Here is a 20,836-nt window from a genome sequence, read left to right on the forward strand (position 1 = left end):
ATTACCCAGTAATTTCACTAGCTACAGCGCCCTTTAGACCGAAACACAGTTATGTTTACACATTAATGCTTCACGGCAGAAATAGGCGCCGTTCTGGTACCCATAATCTAGCCGGCTTCCTGTGCAAAGGAGCCTCCCACTGGTTAACAAGCAATACTTATATTGTATTTCTATAACATATACACTTATAAAACGAGTAATAGTTTCACATAATCTTCTCAAGGTTGTCTCAACAATGCGCTTAATTACATTTTACTATTAGTCTGATAATGAGAGTTAGTGTAGTTCATATAACACCTTGATGGTGTGACCGTCATATGCTAATTTGAAACATTAATTGTTGTTAGCAATATACATCTAACATGGCCTCTATTTTTCACGTTACTCTAACATAGTATTGGTATTTTCAGAACCAATTCAAATTCAAATATTTTTATTGAACATCAAAAACTACCACCCATTCAAAAGAGACTGCCTCAGACCTGAGAAGTAAGGGCGCAAGAAACTCAGCGGGCTTTTTTTTTAAATATAAAAATATGGATTACATAAGATATCGTACAATAAACATTTATAATTAAAGAGCCTGAGGGGGTTCACTTTATTCCCAGTCCGTGGTGTCATTAAGAAAATCGTTTATGCTATAGTAACCTTTCCGTTTTTTAACATTTCTTTTAAATTTCGTAACATATTTGTTTTGTAAATTTTCTGGGATCATATTCTAGAAGCATATACACTGGCCTTCAAAAGTAAGTATCACACTTTTAAAATTGGGATAACGTTTTAAGTTCACAAGATATACTATCGAAATAAAAGGACTCCAAAGAGAATTTAATGTTGTACATAAACATTGTGTACATTGTGTCCTGACGCGAGTTCAACATTTTATCCCAAGAAAAATGCTCAACGCCGCTAAAGAAGTTTTCACTTCGAAAAATTAATCGAAAGCTGTACATAAAAACTTTATAGTCGGTAACCTTCTTTTAAGAATTGACTGAAAAAAAACTTTAAAAACAAAACCATTCCTTTTTCAAAGTGGACGTTTCCGAATTACAATTTTACCATTCACATTTTTCTTTCTGTTTTAAATTTTTTTCAAGATCGATGGGTCTTGTTTTAAAAATTTATGCTATAAAGCACATAACTTTTATTATATTATGCCTCTTTCATCATTTGAATGTGCTAGGATCATGGCTTTTCTGGAACTAGGCATCCGTATGCGTCGCACTGCAAGAATGGTGGGTGTGACGGTACGAACGGTCCAGAAGGTAAAGCGAAGGTACGAAGAGACTGGACACCATCTGAGGAGACCTTGTAATGGCAGACCCAGGTGTACCAGTGCCCGAGAAGATCGTTATATTATTTCCACTGTGTTAAGAAATCGCCACCAAAATGCAATTGAAGTCCAGCAACAGCTACTTCAGACCCGGAGGGACTACATTAGTGACAGTACAGTGAGAAGAAGACTTGTTGAAGCAAATTTGAAACCCCGAAGACCAGCGAGTGGCCCAAAACTCGAGAGACAGCATCGAGTAGCGAGACTGCGATACGCCCGTGAACACATGCAGTGAGATGAAGAAGAATGGTCGAGAATTTTGTTTGCAGATGAGTCTCGATTCTCCCTTTACACTTCTGATGGAAGGCGAAGTGTTTACAGGCGACCTGGTGAGCGATACCTTCAAGCCTGCATCTCAGAAAGAGTCCAATACGGTGGAGGCAGTGTACATGTATGGGCTGGCATATCTTCAGATGGTCGCACAGAGCTACTAGCCATAGAAAATGGCCCCCTTACTGGGCAAAGATATGCTCAAGAGATTCTCAATGAGTATGCTGGCCCGTATTTAGCACATATGGGTGATGGATCGATGCTGATGCATGATAATGCCCGGCCACACACGGCTCATATGGTACAAGAGTATATTCACGAGGTTGGTATCAGTGTAATGGCTTGGCCATCAAGAAGTCCTGATCTCAACCCGATTGAACACGCCTGGGATGAGATTGGGAGGCTAGTCAGAAATCGCAGACCACCACCACCACTACCCTCAGGGCACAAAAAGCAGGCCCTGGTAGAAGAATGGGAGAATATTCCCCAACATCGGCTCCGAGACCTAGTGTTCAGTATGCCAAACCGGCTCGAAGCTGTAATCAGAGCTCGAGGAGGCAATACCAGTTATTAAAAATTAAATAACATGTAATACATTTTAGTTGAATTTTTTTACACTAAACTCAAAATGTCTATTTTGATTGTTTTATATTTTTTAAGTTAAAAATGTTACTAATGTCTAATTTTAGATTCTAAGAATTAAAGCCTATAAAATTTGCAACAAAACGTTTTTAATCTAAGTCTCTACCTTCTATAGTTAAGAAAAAAAATTAATTTGAAAAGTGTGATACTTACTTTTGCAGGCCAGTGTATATCATAAGCAACTACTTTTAGTAGTACAGCCAACTCTACAGAAATATCGGGTTTCTGGGATTAACCCTCTGGTCAACCTTAGCCAGGCTTATTACTGTAGTGTGCGTAACAAGCTTCATCCTATACTCGCAATTTGTGTCACTTTGTGCTAAAAGGCATAAAAGGCATTTATTTTCTCAAAATTGATTCTTTTAGATATCATTTCTAAAATACTAGACACTATCACTTCGGAAACAAATGGCGCTCTGAGAGACAAGAAGCGGCGCAAGAAACTCTCCCATTATTATTTTTTTTGCGCTCTTTTTAATGAAATATACAATATTGTACTGTCATTGCTATTGCTATATAATAATCGTAATCTAGTCCCAGGCTGTCCAATCACTTAGATATTCAATTAAATTTATTTATAGATAATGCCTGAACACTGGCTGGGACTTTATTATAAAAGTGTATACATTTACCCTTAAAGCTATTATGTATCTTATGAAGCAAGCAATCCCTTATTTCTAGTATTATAATAATGAAAATCACTATTAAGAGCAAAAAGATGACGATTTTTGTGAACGTATATTTCATTTTCACAAATGTACTGACAAAGAACAATCATATAATATTTATTTGTTTAAATTTTTCGAGACTATTAGTGTGCGTGCATTGCTCAAAATAGAGATTAACTGTCAACCTCAATTTTTTTCGACGATTTCATAGTTATTATAGACTATCTACGCGTATATATGATCTAAGTGGTTAATTATAATATTACAGGGAAAAAAACTGACTTGTGTGTTTGATTGTACCTCAGCAACTTTAAACGAAACAGGTAGGCGTGTCTGGCACGTTAATGGTCCAAGTTCGATTCCTGATCGCGTGCCCAATGTTTTGTTTTCATTCTAGTCGTGTGGGACCGGTGAAATATTTGTGGAACAGGTTTTAATAGTATCGAGTGACAGGTCGGGCAATGTTTAGACAAAAGTGCCGCTCCAATGGTATTGCTGTCCGAAGTGTGACTTCATAATAATTATCGGTCAGATAATTTATAAGTCTTGATAGAGCTTTTTGCTGCTAGACAACCGATGAAAACAGGCATGGTTTTATTACCTTAGTGTGCGTGACAAGCTTCGTCTTACACTTGCGATTTCTATGTCACTTTGTGTAGTGTGGCATTGCTCAAGATAGAGGTTTACTGTCAAACTCAATTTTTTCGACGTTTTCACATCTGATCTAAGATTTCAAAAGATCAAATGATAAGTTCTGTTTCTTTAATTACATTTTTATATTAATAATCCATTTTTATGAATATTATTGCGTTATAGGTGCACGTAAAATAAAATTTTTCATAGTTAGTGTCAATATGAAGATGAAGTGTAGATTACGATCATTTATATGAAGTAATATTTTATAAGTACTACAAAAGCATTTAATTAAATTTAAACTAATTGTAACTTTAATAAATTGTTGTTGAATTACTGAGAAGTGTCTATGTTCGTCTAGAGTCCATAAGTTCTCAAGGTGGGCGACAACGCCCCCTTTTGGGCATTTGAGACTTTCGGAGGGGCAGTAGAAGACCCAGAGAAAATTAGAGGGCATTGAGATGGCGCAGATGGGGCGAGGGTAGATTAAAAAATATAGTCTAAAAAGGCACTAAAGTACACGAAAATATTCTAGAAAAAAACATATTCTCAAAGTGGGCTGTGAGCAAAATAAGGTTGAGAAACTATGGTCGAGACAGTAGGTATCCTACAAAAAAGAGTGCTTATACTTTAAATCCTGAAATCATAGATGTTACAAAGAAATGCTGGGAATAATATATGCAAGAAATAAGATTGGAGTTGTTTTTGACGACTCAAGTCAAATTCACCAGTGGGAGGCTCCTTTGCACAGGAAGCCGGCTAGATTATGGGTACCACAACGGCGCCTATTTCTGCCGTGAAGCAGTAATGTGTAAACATTACTATGTTTCGGTCTGAAGGGCGCCGTAACTAGTGAAAGTACTGGGCAAATGAGACTTAACATCTTATGTCTCAAGGTGACAAGCGCAATTGTAGTGCCGCTCAGAATTTTTGGGTTTTTCAAGAATCCTGAGCGGCACTGCATTGTAATGGGTAGGGCGTATCAATAAGCAGTAGCTGAACGTCCTGCTCGTCTCGTCCACTTATTTTCATAAAAAAATTTGATAAAGCTAAAGTAAATACAGAAGAAAGAATTAAAGTACCTAAATTATCATTAAGATAATTAATTTGTTTAATTAAAACGTTATCTCTATACATTTCAAAGAGAAAGTATTTTATGTTTATGCCCTTAATTGGTTAGCGACAATCTGTGTATTTTCGCGTTGATCTTTTAGGATTATCAATTCCGTCCTACCGGTGCGACTTTTACATGAAAATGTCGTGTACTTTTCGTATTCTTCACGCGGGAATTATGGGCTATCTAGTAAGTTGAAGAAATTATAACGATTTATTAATGGTATAAATAATATATATCAAATGAATTAATTGCTTGTAATATATTTTTTTGAGTTATTAATGTCTTAAGGATTTGTTTTGAAATATATTGTGGAGAAAAATATAACATAACATAAAAACTGCTTATATTCATTAGACGAATATTTTCAACTAAAAACTTGACTATAAAAATTCAAAATTCAAATATTTTTATTCAAAATAGGATTTAAAATCACTTATTGAACGTCAAAAAACTACCACCCATTCAAAAGAGACCTGAGAAGAATGGGCGCAAGAAACTCAGCGGGCTTTTTTTTTTTAATATAAAATATGGATAAAGAGGCTGAGGGTGTTCGCTTTATTATTCCCAGTCCGTGGTGTCATGAAGAAAATCGTTTATGCTATAATAACCTTTCCCACACAAACGTTTTTTAACAATTCTTTTAAATTTCGTAATACATTTGTTTTGTACATTATATTATATACTATATAATACTGCTACTAATCTTTTGTTAAATTTATATTATTGTAACCAATGATTTAGAAATGTATTTTATAAAATTTGCACGTCATAAATGTGGCAAACATGTACTTAATAATATTTATGTAACATCAATCTAACATGTTTATGCAAATAAAAACTTTGACTTTGACAGAACGCAAGAAGCGCCCCAGTTGAAATGTGTTTACATTTGAGACTCATTATAAGAATCTGTGCAACTTGACAGCTGTTATTTCTCACATCGTAGTAAGTATTTTTACCCAAGAGATACCAATTACAAAAAGCGATTCCCTCGATTGTATGATTTAAAAAAACGACAAAATAAGTTTGAGAAATTATCTATTCCGTTACAATTAACTAAATACATAATATAACGGACGTTACAACAGATTGACAACTGTTCACTTTCAAACTTAGCCGGATTATATATTCGTGGCCAATCGCAATACTGTAAATACTACTATTTCAGACTTATTTCAAATGACTGCACGTTTCATACTAAACTAAATTTCATTTAGTATTTACATCCTCTTTGATATGAATTTGAACTATCCTTCAGAGTGGGAAGAAATAAATTAACATAAAATACCTGAGTTTTTAGTTTAAAAAAGTTAATAGCAAGCATAAAAGATTTCCTAAGATTATCGGGCCTACTACAAAAGAGAATGGATTATAACTATATAGTTGCATTGAAATTGTTGTAATATTAATAATATTATTGTGTACCAAGGAAACATCTTATTACTACCTGGTTGTAAGGTTGGCAAGAAAAGCAGTTTGTTAGCATTAGAATGCGAAGTGATCGCAACCCGCTCTTGTCATGAACAAATCGACCTTCGGACGGTTGATACTCGTGCTATATTTGTATCCAAGTGTAACGACAAAGATACATTTGTAATACACCAAGTAATATATTATATATAAAAGTTTTAACCGTAGTGTCTCTCATCTGTGCTACAAACTTATTTAATTCTACTTGTAACCGTTGAAAAGCAGATATACCTTTTTTATTTGTGTTATTAGACGACTTTTTAATCGCCTATTAAAAAGTCGTCTAATAACACAAAAACTGTCCGAATGATGCTGTATTTATAGAATAATAATGCTATGTACGTTTACATTAATTTATACAGATAACACAAAAACATTCACTCAAATTAACACCTTTTGTCGTCGTAGTAATATTCAAAGTCTTTTGTATACGCTTATAGGATGCTCGGACGCGAATACGAGGTAAGAACATTTTGTTTTAGTTTAGTTGAAACTTAAGTTGAACTGAAATTATTTAGCAAAAACTTCAAGCTAGTTCCACAATTTTGTTAATTTAAAGGGACACTTACTTGAAATACGACACTTCATCCTTTTAAAGTTTGGATATGCTGTTTTTGGACAGTTTATCTTGTGCTATCACTGAACACTTTGTCATTGCGTGGCGTTGCATTCAAAGTGCGGTCGAAACACAACTATACGAAAACTGCCTAATAGCTGCGTAGGTAGAGTTTTGATTTAGAAAATTTTTGAGCGTGACCATGAGTGTTTATTGTTCGTCAATGGTGACCTAATTGAGATAAAATAATCGCTTTACGGTAAACTAAGGTTATTACAACAGCGAAACCAGCATCCGAATCCATGCAGTTTCTGAAATTATCGAAAACAAACGCACAAATAAGCAAACTTATATATTTTATTTCTTATATATTTACCAGTGCGAAAATTTTTTTTTTTTTTTTAGTGGCTCTTTTGCGCCGGATGCCGGCTAGATTATGGGTACGACAACGGTGCCTATTTCTGCCGTGAAGCAGTAATGTGTAAGCATTATTGTGTTTCGGTCTGAGGGGCGCCGTAGCTAGTGAAATTACTGGGCTAATGATACTTGATATTTTATGTCTCAAGGTGACGAGCGCAATTGTGGTACCGCTCAGAATTTTTGGGTTTTTAAAGAATCCCGAGCGGCCCTGCATTGCAATAGGCAGGGCGTATCAATTACCATCAGCTGAAAAATAAAAACGTTAAATATTCTAAATTAGACAGTCAGGCCTAGTTTTGTAAGATTATGTCAAATTATTAATTATTTATTAGGGATATTTAAAAATGATAATATTGTGTTCACTTTCTCTCTAACACAAATATTTCTATATCAAATATTTTGATGCGAATTAATTTGGCGACAGAAATACGAACTTTCTAACATAAATTTCCCTACATAGAGAATGATGAAACCTTCATGGCACACTAACAAAAGACTAACAGCCGTTTATTTCATTCGATGTTCAATCGCAATACTCAATTGGTAATCTGAGATTGATATTTTAACCCTTTTACTATTTTGGCATGTAAATATCAATATATTTAACGTTTCATCTGTTTTTCCAATTTATCTGTGGTAGTATTGGTATTTGTATGAATGAAACTAAGTTATTTTTTTTATATTTTTATTGCATCTTTTGTTATTTAACAGTATACCTTCTTATGTATAAAAATAAATGATGCATTTGCACCACGCATAAACCTACACAGGTTTCTGGGGCGCATCTTAGTCTTAAGTCTTCATTGTACTCTTTTTTTAATATGAATAAAAAGAGAACTAACAAACGCATAGAAATGTATAGAGTATAGACGAGCAAAGTGTGTAAGAGAGAAGAACAACTTTAACGGAAAGCGAATCTATTGTTATTGTAACCGATTTTGATTAACAAGTCGTAAATAGTCAGCCACGCTTGGTATTGGCACCTTATTATTATACTTAATATAAATTACAGTTACAATATATATAAGTTACATATACCAAAATAACATTTTTTACAATTTTTGTCTGTGTGTCTGTTTGTTTGTTCCGGCTAATCTCTGAAATGTCTGCACCGATTTTGACGGGACTTTTATTGGCAGGTAGCTGATGTAATAAGGAGTTACTTAGCCTACGTTTATTTTAGAAAAAAACTTTTTATTTTAGAAAAATAAAGTACTTAATGTTGCAATGTCCAAGAAACGCTCTAACTCTAAAAATAATTTATATGGCAAAACAACGTTTGCCGGGTCAGCTAGATAACAAATACTATTGGTCACTCGTACCGTGTCGGGCTGTCAGGTCGTATATACGTCAGTATTCTAACTCCATCTCTAGAACCGTATGATATTAAAATTCTAAATAACCTTATGTCTCTAACATCATCGCGTATTCTAAGCGTCCATAAAGCAATATATTCAATATTACAAAATATTAATGAAACTGAATGTAACTTTCATAATGGCAACACGCGACAAAGCGTGAGTGAAATGGAACCTTCGCTTCCCACCTTGAGTGTGTGGCCGCGGCACTTGTACACAGTGACCCCGGTGTTACTGGCGAAAGCAAAACGTAAAATACGAGTTAACGTCGTCTCATAATGTGCGAATTTGCGACATTCTTACTTTCTACATACGATAAAAGGGTATATTAATTTTGACGTGATTACTAATATCATTCTTATTTAAATGGACTTCACAAGCTTTACGGCTGTGTCATTATCCTCGAATTTTTATATTATTGTACAATATTACATCGTCACAATATTTTTATGAAAAAAAAAAGAAACCCGCTGAGTTTATTGCTCTGTCGTTCTCAGAGCTGAAGCATACTTTTCGAATGGGCTTTTGACTTTAAACTTTAATTCAAATCTATTATCAGGTACCTATACATTTATTATTCATTATTTTAACTGACACTTTATTAAAAACTAGCTGACCCGACAGACGTTGTTCTGTTAGTAATAAAAAAAAACTCGTACCAAATTTCAAGTCTCTACGGCTTAGGATTCCAGAGATATCGTGATGAGTGACTATATACGTGGAAATCTCTTATATATATATAGATTAAAATGAATTTAAGACTAGCTTTTGACCTGTCCTTTTTTACCTTTAAAAGTTCTCAATGAAATTCTGACCTTCTGCATTCTATAATAGGGTATAATAATACTTGAGGAAGCTGTCTTTTCTGTAAAATTTTTTGGTGTTTTGAATATTGCCCAGTGACATTCTGACCTTCTGACCATGTGTATAATAATTTATATCTTTATGTATGCCTTATTTTTAAACAAAATAAATACCAAATTTTAATATTGCGTTGAGTCATTGTCTTCAAAATTTATTATTTGTAATACTGCCCCATACTTAACATTGTTTTTATTGATAAGTAATGTATTTTTTTAAAAAAGACTAAGATAACATATAGCGCAAATGTTTAAAAAAAAAGTTTTGTCTACAAAATTAGTATTACTAATTTTTTATGTAACTGTAAACTTTGACTAAATACAGTCATATTCTATTGAAGTTTTTACAATTTGGACGTTAGTGGTGGCTATTTTGATGAAAAAAAAACAAAAAAGCGAGATTATTGTTATAGTAGTATATATATAATATATATACAGTATTTATTATAATACGTAGTGGTATATTTAACGATTTTCCGATTGAAATATTCACGTTTATTTCATACGTCTGTATCATGCATTAAACAATATCAATAGGTCCTATTATTTCGTAAAACTTTACGTTTTAATACATGTTCTTTTATAATATTGACACACTTTTACCCAAATAATCTTGCCCCAAACTAGGCATAGCCTGTACTATGGGTACAAGAGAACGAAATATTTAATACAATATACTTACTTAAACATACATAAATACATATAAACATTCATATTCATCATATAAATGATTGCACCTACCGGGATGCGTACCGGGGACCTCTAGCTTAGTAATCAGGGTCATTAACTATTCGGCTATATGGGTCGGCAAATGTAAGATGTCACATACACAAGGAAAACCAAAATGTTATAAGTATAAGTGACTGTAACACTTTCCCCGGTTGCCTGTTTGTCTCCTTTCACAACAAAACAAAGACGTCGAAAGGCATTTAATGTCATCTATTAAACCTCACACAAGAATTAATTGAAAATTGCCGTGGGAGTAATAGCTATTTGTGAAAGTCTGCTGCAATCATCCTTTTACTGTAGCTTCGAAATATTACTTGTAAGACCCATTCCTGACATTGTTATAGTCTTATAAATAAACTTCGAGGGGATAACGAAACAAATAAGTTTCAAAATAGTACTCAGTTTTAAAAATAATGCATCGCTTTAGAATTATCACCATATGCCATTCCCCCATAACTGTTACATTTTTGGTTATTATCTTATGAAAACGTCCTTCTAAGGCTGACAACTTTCTTCTTAAGGTCCAAAAGATTTTTTATGGCAATAAGGGACGAGACGAGCAGGACGTGGCAGATAATAATGTACTAGTATACGCCATGACCATTACAATACAATGCCGCTCAGGATTAATGAAACACCCAGAATTATTTGAGCGGCACTACAATAATTTCGCTCGTCACCTTGAGACATAAGATGTTAAGTCTCATTTGCCCAGTAATTTCACTAAAGTAAAATTAAACTTTCTTTAGGCCTTCTAGTTTCTTAATAAAGCCGGCAACTATCTTTTTGCAAGCCCTACGATCTAAGTAAGTAACTTCGTATTACTATGGTGCTACTTAATATTTATAATTTCTAAGTTATATGATATCATCCGCCTAACAACAGTGACATTTTGCACATACATCACCTTTTCAAACCTCAATTCTTACCTTCAAACTGGAATAAGAACAAACGCCTCTATCATTTCCTCTCTTTTTCTTAATCTATTTTGTTAATCTTTGTCTTTTATCCTCTGACCATTGTAAATCATAAAACCAAGTTGTAAATATTTTGTTACACATATATTCCGAGCTCTATTAAACACGGCTTTGTAGTGAGTGGTCGCCTTCTTCGCAAGGTGAGTGGGTTTACCGCATTCCACTAGTCCTCGGCTGTTTTAATTTTCATCTCATCGAAATCATGTGTTAAAGGTCGAACCGACAGACGACCGATCGTGAACACGGAAGTTCGATGTATATGTACGTTATAGTTGACAACAGACCTAATTTCGTCATATGAAGAGACATTTTAAGTGAATGCTTTGAAGTTCTTTGTAAACAAGACTTGTTTGTACAACTTTATTAGAAGCGTGTTTTTCTTTACAGCTATTTTTGAAGATATGTTATTATTTACAGGCATTTATCCCGGGTTACTTATTGTTATTCACAGGAATTCAACACAAGCTATTTGTTATCATTTACATGAATTTAGCCTTTTGTAATTATTAACACATATTTATGGACTGTGAGATATTTTAATTTTTTTTTGAGTTTCGAGCGCTTGAATTCAAGCATTATTCGAGTCGAGAAGAACTGTCAAAATAATAAATACGTTTATTTTAGAGCCGAAAAAATTCGTGAAATTAGCGTGACTCTTGAACCCTTGTCTACCGCTTCGAGCTCTTGACTCTCAAATATCGCCCTTTTTGACATCGGCTGCCAAATTTCAACATCTTCATCACCTCGCTAACCAGATCGTGTGGCGTTCCAGAGATTTTTTTTAAAATTCATTTTAAAATATCTTTAGGATCATAAAAAGTAATAACATGTACAAGCGCCAGCGAAAGTTAAGTCTTATCGTTTAATATAATTCGGTTTGAGAAAATAAGGTTGAAAAACTTTTAACAATTAGGTAGATTACATATAAAAATGAGTCATACAAGAAAAAATGCAAATGATTATGATGTTGATACACCTGCATATTAAGTTTAAAACAACGTTCCTCGACAGTGAGGTATTTTTAGAATTATCTTCCATGTGCTACCAAAATAGGAAATGAGCATTCCGGTCCATACGATATGTCAAAGTCAAATAAATTTTATTCAATTTAAAAGGCTTGAAATAAGTGCTATTGAATCGTCGCTATAAATATTTTTATTTTTAAATTACTGAATCAACCATATGTTCATAGTGATAAGATATAATATACAGTAAAGAGTAAAAAAATAATTGGAAATTTTTATACAATCATATTATCTAATTCTAGTTACAATTATTGTTATTTTTAGAAACGGTGTCAGCCAAGGTAGGTTTGTTAATCTATACTAATACTAGTGGACCCGACAGACGTTGTCCTGTACACACGTCTTAAATTTGAAATATCGGTCCAGCCGTTAGGAGGACTTCACTAACATACACATGAGCAGGAGAATTATATTATATGCACGGAATTGAGAATCTAGACCAATCTCAAATTCACTGGAACACACAAAAAATCATCAAAATCGGTTCAGCCGTTTAGGAGGTAGTTCAATTGTAAATCTAAACCATTCTCGAATCCACCTAAAGACACACACCAATCACAAATTCACTGGAACACACAAAAAAAATCATCTAAATCGGTCCAGCCGTTTAGGAGGTAGTTCAATTGTGAACCATTCTCGAATCCTTTTGAATACACACAGAAAGTTTCATTAGAATCGGTCCAGCCGTCTGGGAGGAGTTCAGTGACATACACACGCACACAAGAAATATATATATAAAGATATAAAGCTGCAGTGTTTGTTTGTTTGTTTGTTTGTTTGTTTGTTTGTTTGAACGCGCTAATCTCTGGTACTACTGGTCCGATTTGAATGATTCTTTCAGTGTTGGGTAGTCCATTTATTTTTTGTTTTTTTTTCAAAATTAGGGATCCGTAATAAAATTGCTATTTTGTAACACAAGGTGTAAAATCGAAAACCTATTTTTGCGTGCGCTGCAAAAACTATTGACAATAGAACAAAATGATGTACAGGCTATAATATAGGCAATATTTTATTACTTATAAAACTATCGCGTGAATTATACTTTATATGGCAAAACAACGTTTGCCGGGTCAGCTAGTATAATATATACATAGTTGTAGGTGAGATGTGCTTGTGTCGCACGCGCAACGTGACAAGAGGAGAGGCGGGGAGGACACGGACTCCAAAAATAACAGTTATTATTGTAACTAGAATTAGATTAATTAATTAGATTGTATTAAAATACGCTATTATTTTTATACTTTTTATTGTATATACATATGCTGTATATTGTTTTGGAATAGTTTCTTTTGAAACTATTCCAAAACAATAGATATAAACTTCAAAAGAAGTTGGTTGTTTTTTTATTTATTTTTTTTATTTCAGTTATAAATCTCTATTAGTCAGTATGAATGTTAATTAATAGATATTATTTGATTATGACACTACAAAAATGAATGACTACTTCAACTATTTAATTAATAATTTAAATACTCTATGTAACAACTGGTATTTATACATTTACGAGAACCGGTACAATCCGGTTTATAAATTACACTGGTCATGACTCTTCATATACTAATCATATGCTAAGTGTACGTCGTATCTGATTGTAAGCTAAGGTTTAAACCAGGAACCACTCGTAATAATAATTTATTGATAACACGGAAGCAAGGTTTCTTATAGAAAGTTAATTCTTGCTATTCAGTATTCATAATATGTCATGCATGCTAAAAGCCTAGAGTTGTACGATAAGATATGAAATTATGAAAATACCTAGCTTAACATTAATTAAAACATGTAATATCAATTAAATATAAGCTGAGGGCGCTTTTTATTAAAATAATTGCATAAAATGACTAATTTACCTAGTTCTTCTTGTGTTTCATTAATTTTCAACTGACTTTAATAACAACAGGAGATTCTCAATTTCACTGTGTTTTTTTAAAGTTTGTTATATCAGATCTTCGCTGTTTATGGACCGAAATGAAATAATGGAATATAGGTATCGGAACTACATTTAGAAGCACGTATCTTAGCCGTATTAGAATTGCCATACAATGTACTATCTTATAGTTTTTATTAGAATATATATATATATACTTTTTTTGTAGATTATAAGGGTATTTTGAAGGTATTTAATTTACTATCTACGAGAAGATTTATTAAATGAAATGTTGGTGATTACTTAACCGAAACCAATATATTTTTGATATTTTTTTTACTTAGAAATACCTATATATTTACAATACAAATAATTAAGTCAATGTCAATTTCATTGCATTTGACAATTCATATAATGAGCACGGGGGAGCATGGGCGCGGGGTACTATGATATATATGGCAAACAATGACGTTCTATAGAACGTCATTGATGGCAAAACAACGTTTGCCGAGTCAGCTCGTATAAGTATTGTATGACGTTATTTTTATGATTTAAGTACATGGCACGAATTGCAAAATTCTGTGGAGATTTTTTTTTTAATTTTTAGTTACCTTTAATAATATAAGCGTGTTTGAAGTCAGTATTTTTTTGATAATGTTTTGCTGTTTCTCATCTGAGAGCATCTTAAGTGTACACCGAAATATCTCATGACTTTTTATACGATTTTTAAACATGTTGCATTTAATGTACTGGACCCGGTGTAATGTTAAGACTAGACGTCAGTACACTACACACGCCATTGACATCTAGATGTTATATTTTTTGCGCTAACGATTCTGTGTAACCTTTTGTGGTAATTGGCTTAAATATAAGTGTTGATAACTTGTATGAAACGACAAGCACTTAACAGCCTGTTCATATAGTTACATACATAGGTACATGCAGGTGAAGTTAATATTAAATGCATAATAAGTACTGAAATATCTCTCTATTGATAGTTCCACAAGAATGCAATAAATGAATGTTAATTGTTGACTTGCGTCATAACAATTATCGATTTGAATGGAACTTTGCAAAGTTTCTACTTCGCCATTATAACTTTCACGCATACAATATTGAATATTTATTATGTTATATAAAAATAGTCTTTGTGCTAGGTTAGTAGGACGAGGTGTCCATTAAGATTAGCAAGATTATTAAGAAGAGCGCGTACACCTTCCTTAAAGGCCGGCAACGCTCTTGTGATTCCTCTGGTGTTGCAGGAGAGTGTGGGCGGCGGTGATCACTTAACACCAGGTGACCTGTACGCTCGTTTGTCCTCCTATTCCATAAAAAAAAAAAAAAGATATTCGGAGAGATGTGACAGAATATCTTTGATATAATAATAATAATTTAATTGGAATCAATTCGAGACTTGCCGAATACTGCATCATGCCATAGACTCATAAAACTAATTAGAATTAACATTAAAGATAATGTAAATAATTAAGAATGTCTGCAAAATAACGCCTGATTCAATAATTTTTCTAAATCGCTGTGATTTTTATTATGTCGCTATAGAAACTCTTTCGATAAGGAGATACTATTATTTAAAGTTCAATTTAATTGATCAGGTAAAATGTATGTAAGTGGGTGGATATTATAATATGTAAAATAGTTAATAGTTAACAAGATTTTCTCTTGCGAATGGTTTGAGGTCATACCATTAGCAGCGCTCAGCTAAGCAAGCCTTATGCAAATCCCAAATGACGGAATGCGTGAGGTATTCAGCCCAACAAGGACAACATTTACATATGCTGTATATTTTGCTATTTGGATGCTTAATTATTGGGCTATGAAAACATTTAAAGGTTACTAATTACATGCTTCCGACTAGAGATCCATTATATAGAATATTGTTTTTCTGTCTCTTGGTTTCTCTTTTACAGACTTGTTGATTTCTCTGTCTTCTCTCGTATCATATTGTCCATCTCTACTTTAATTGTTTGTATTTGTGACTTTTGATTTTCTTTTATCTCTTGTATTTATTATAATATGTATTTTGGTTTATCAGTACTTTCTTTTTATTCCTGTTGTACCTCTCTCCAATCTTTTCTCGTGGATTTCATTTCCGTGGCAATTTGATGAATTGGATGCCGTTAACAACATCAGGAGTTTTAGATGTTTTTGGTGTATCATCATTTTCATTTATTTCAAGAAATGTTAAAATTCCATCGTTTACGGTTTTACGGTTCTTTTATAATTCTTTCTCTTCTTCAAAATTCATCAGTCTCTGCACACTCCCTTGCAGTACTCATTAAGTTTTACTATTAATTGCTCTTCCAATTCCAATTAATTCCAAAGCAAGATAGAGAAGGAATGCGAATTTATTGTTTCTGTAACCAATTTTGATTGACAAGTCGTAAACATTAAGCCACGCTTCGCATTAGCCTATATAGCCGAGTGGTTAGCGATCCTACCTACAAAGCTAGAGGTCCCGGGTTCGAATATCGGTAGGTGCAAGCATTTATATGATGAATATTGATGTTTGTTTCCGAGTCATGGATGTTTATATGTATTTATGTATGCTTAAGTAAGTATATTGTATTAAATATATCGTTGTCTTGCAACCCGTAACACAGGCTATATGCTTAATATGGGGCAAGATAATTTGTGTAAGAAGTGTGTCAATATTATTATATTATTATTATTAGCCCCTTAATATTTTGAATACTGAATTAGCTAACGAATATATTGACAAATTAGAAGTACGCTAGTATATTCTTAGTCTATGGATAGCTATAATAGGTTTGATAAATGAAATACGGAATACGGCCAATACTATGCCACTACTATCCAATACTATATAGGCATAGGGTTTACGACAGCGTTTTTCTTAATCGCTTAACACGTTCCAAATGTAATGTGGCAAACGGAAATAGGTGTGTCGATTACGAAACATAAATACAACAATCTGTCAACAATCGATTGTATCTGAAGTAACGTAGTTGCGAAAGTATTCATTTAATCACGATAAGTGAAGAATGTTATCGCATTTCTCAGGGCTATGATAAAAGACGGAAATCTAAAAACATTTGGTTATTTCTCTTTCGAGAATACCGGATCTATTTGTAAATTGGAAAATAAAATTGTTATACCTATTTCAATTCAATTCATCATCGTACAATACTCCACTTTTCTCGAGGATATTTTATATCTAAAGGATTGTGCTTTTTTACATATCATGTTCACAAGTGTGTAAAAAACTCTAGAGCAACACTTCCGGCTTAAACCATTGCATGGCTGCGCATCAAGCAATGATACTAAGTAGGTAAAAATTATGCATTCTAACCAGGACACTAACGGCGTACAGATTAAAGAAACACTTCTCAATCCTAAGCCTCAGAGATTGCAGATTCTGTAATAGTGTGACGAGCGCATTTGTCGTGCCGCTCAGAACTCACCAGAAGCTCTCTTATGAGCAGGGCGTATGAATTACAATCAGCTGAACGTCCTGCTCGTCCCTTATTTACATTTAAAAAAATATACATAATTAAATATGTTGACAGAATCTTATATTATACAAATTTTATTTAAATTGCATAGGTACCAATTCTCGCATCATCCACAAATTTTGGTATGTAAATTAACTTAAATTCGTATATTTAATCCCAAAAGCGAGGGGAATATTAAAAATAAAAAATTATTAACATTTGTAAGAGCAAAAAATGCAGAAAATGCAATTTTTGTATTAGATCCAAGGTGAGGGAATCACTTAACAATAACAAAAAGTATCTTTCAAACTTTTGGACGTCATTACTAAATATACCGTCGGCGGTACTGTGTGGTACTGTCAACGGAAATAAATTTATTTCAACACACTTGATACTCGATGCCACACAAACTATTCAAGTACCTACTAAATAATATTGGAGACACAGTCATTCTGAGTGCGTTGGTAATTATTAATAAAGATAATTCTGTTATACTTTAAGAATGAATTATGCTTGTCAATAAAAGTCAAGATTGGACATAAAACGAGTGAATTATTATTCTTCAACATTTTGTACGTGTGTTCTTCAGACTTTGGTCGTTTGTGTTAAAAATATAGTTTTTTCATATTCAAATTCAAATATTTTTATTCAAAATAGGATTTAAAATAACTTATTGAACGTCAAAATCTACCATCCATTCAAAAGAGACTGCCTCAGACCTGAGAAGAATGGGCGCAAGAAACTCAGCGGGCTTTTTTTTTTAAATATAAAATATGGATTACAATGTAATATCGTACAATAAACATTTATAATTAAAGAGCCTGAGGGTGTTCGCTTTGTTCCCAGACCGTCGTGTCATTAAGAAAATCGTTTATGCTATAATACCTTTCCCACACAAACGTTTTTTAACAATTCTTTTAAATTTCGTAACACATTTGTTTTGTACATTTTCTGGGATCATATTGTAGAAGCATATACATCGCCCAACAAAAGACTTACTAACTCAACCCAACCGAGTAGTAGGCATAACAAGTTTATGTTTGTTCCTGTTTGTTCCATATGGAAAAGACCAGAGGAATCACAGCAGTGTTGCCGGCCTTTAATGAAGTAGTACACGCTTTTTTTGAAGGTACCCACGTTGTATCGTCACGGAAACACCGCACAAGGAAGCTCATTCCACAGCTTTGTAGTACGTGGAAGAATGCTTCTTAAAACCGCACTGTGGAGGACCAACACACATCCAGATGGTGGGAGAGGACGTGTCGTGCGAAGGTGGAATTCAGCGGCAGGAATTAGCTGAAACAGCTCTTCGGAACACTTCCCGTAATAAATGTGGCAGAAAAGACACAATGCAGCGACGTCTCTAGACAACGCCAAGTGATCCAGCCTTTCACACAGCACTGTGTCCCCGACAATTCAAGCTGCTCTGCGTTGCACGCGGTTAAGTGGATTAAGCTGATACTGGGGTGCGCCAGACCAGAGATGACAGCAATACTCCATATGTGTCCGGACCTGCGCTTTGAGTAGCGCTAGAATGTGGACTGGCTTGAAGTATTGCCGTGCTCTATTTCTGACGCCCAGCTACTTCAATGCCATTGCCCTCCAGATAACCGCGAAATTGGTAATCGCTCGTGATTTCGATACCCAATATTCCGATACTAGGCGAGGCTTTAAGGGACATGTTGTCGAAGAGCGGTGATACGATAATGGGGTTAGTTAGTGGTAAATACGCAAACTTAAGTCTTATGGGGGTTAAATTGGACAAGGTTCAATTTACCCCATTCTGCCACCTTATTTCTCATGAGAGGATTCGATAGAAGACACAAGTTTCTCCCGGCACTGGTTGACGATTTTCTGAGAGAGACCTGCATGGCCCGTGTATACGGTGATTTCTTCTGCATAGCAATATATCATTGATATGCAGACCAAACAGTGTGTGAGATAGCACACATCCTTGGGGCAATCCAGCGTTCACGGGCGCTTGGGTTAAAGCAAAAACCGTCGACAACAACCTGTATGCTGCACCCAGTGAGGAAGCCCAAATGATGAAGTTTTGAGAGAAGCGCCTTGTGCCATACACGAGCAAAGGCCTTCACTATATCCAGGTGAACTGCCAGGTCTTCTCCCTTTCCTTGCGATTGCCGCCGCCCCCCAGTGCTATATATATGGGAAAACTAGAAGACCGCCTGCCGACGGACGGTGATCAACTAGTAACCCTCTGGGATACCAAAAGCTGGCGGTTAATTATGCTCTTGATAATTTTGAAGAGCAGGGAGGTAATAGCTATATGCCTGTAGTTTTCCGGATCCGAACTGTCTCCTTTATTCGGATTGGATGGACAGGAGTCCATGAGTCAGGAACTACGCCTTTTCAGTATGAGTGCTGGAATTAACGCGTTAGCACGCCAGTAAATAAGTTGTTTGGGATACTTACAATCAAAATCATAATTTTGAAACTAATTCAAAGATTAACGAGCTTGAGAAACTTCAGCTTCAAATTATCTATCTTATTAGTTTTGCTGAGCTACTAATAATTTTCAGAATGAATTAATATCCAGTAGGTATTTATTATATGTTGGTATTAGAAGTAAGTATTTCTTATTACCTATCCTGGTAGATTTCGATTGAAAGAAGCTTTAAGGGTAGACATATATTTACACTTTTACAATTAAGTGCCAGTTGAAGTGTCTATAAATTTTATTAAAAACGCGCTCATATCTAAATACCACTCAACAGTAGAAAGAAGCAGATTTTTTATAGCAATAGCAGATCAACACAATATTGTGTTGTTTTAAAAGTAATGGGAGTCTCCGCCGTTTCCTCTCTCTCACCGTCAACTGAGAGAAAAAATGTAAAGAGGAAAGAAAGGAAAAAGGAAAGAAAAAATCGTAGAATATCAATATATATTTCTTTGAATTACAAATTAAAGGTTTGCTTAGGTGTTTTCGTAAAAATAACGAGCTTTGAATCAAATATGTAAATAAATTGATTTGACAGGAGCACAGAGTCCATTTTTTTCAATTCGTTCTTGCGAACAGGCTATAGCCCGGGATATTTAATTATTTTTTTAAAGTTTTTAAGAACACGATTAACTTTCTGCTATGTAAGTATCAACTTTTTTCAAATCGCTCACTTTGACACATAAGCTATCCAGTAGGTTGAAATATCACCTCATGGTACGAATGAATGAACGAACTAAATCTACTTGATATGACGTCAACCTGAATTCGATCGCTTAAATGATGTCGTGGTATGAAATAGCAACACAGTTCATTTTAGGTCGTCAAATGAATCGCAATAAGAGTCCATGGTAGGCCCGCAGGACGTGAGTTCACACTTTGACCTTCCCTTTGCGAGAATAGATAAAAGAATAAAATATATAAGAACAGATAAATGTAATACGTTAGAAGAAATAGAACCAACATTTATAAAATTATTGTGG

General features: G+C 34.1%; 1 protein-coding gene across 2 annotated transcripts in view; it reads left to right on the top strand.

Moving 5' to 3' along the window:
• The window catches only part of LOC126974027 (uncharacterized), a 104,068-nt gene that overhangs the window by 20,288 nt on the left and 62,944 nt on the right, over window positions 1-20,836 (top strand). The window lies entirely within an intron of this gene.

Source organism: Leptidea sinapis, chromosome 31, assembly GCF_905404315.1.
Source record: "Leptidea sinapis chromosome 31, ilLepSina1.1, whole genome shotgun sequence".
Taxonomy (NCBI): domain Eukaryota; kingdom Metazoa; phylum Arthropoda; class Insecta; order Lepidoptera; family Pieridae; genus Leptidea; species Leptidea sinapis.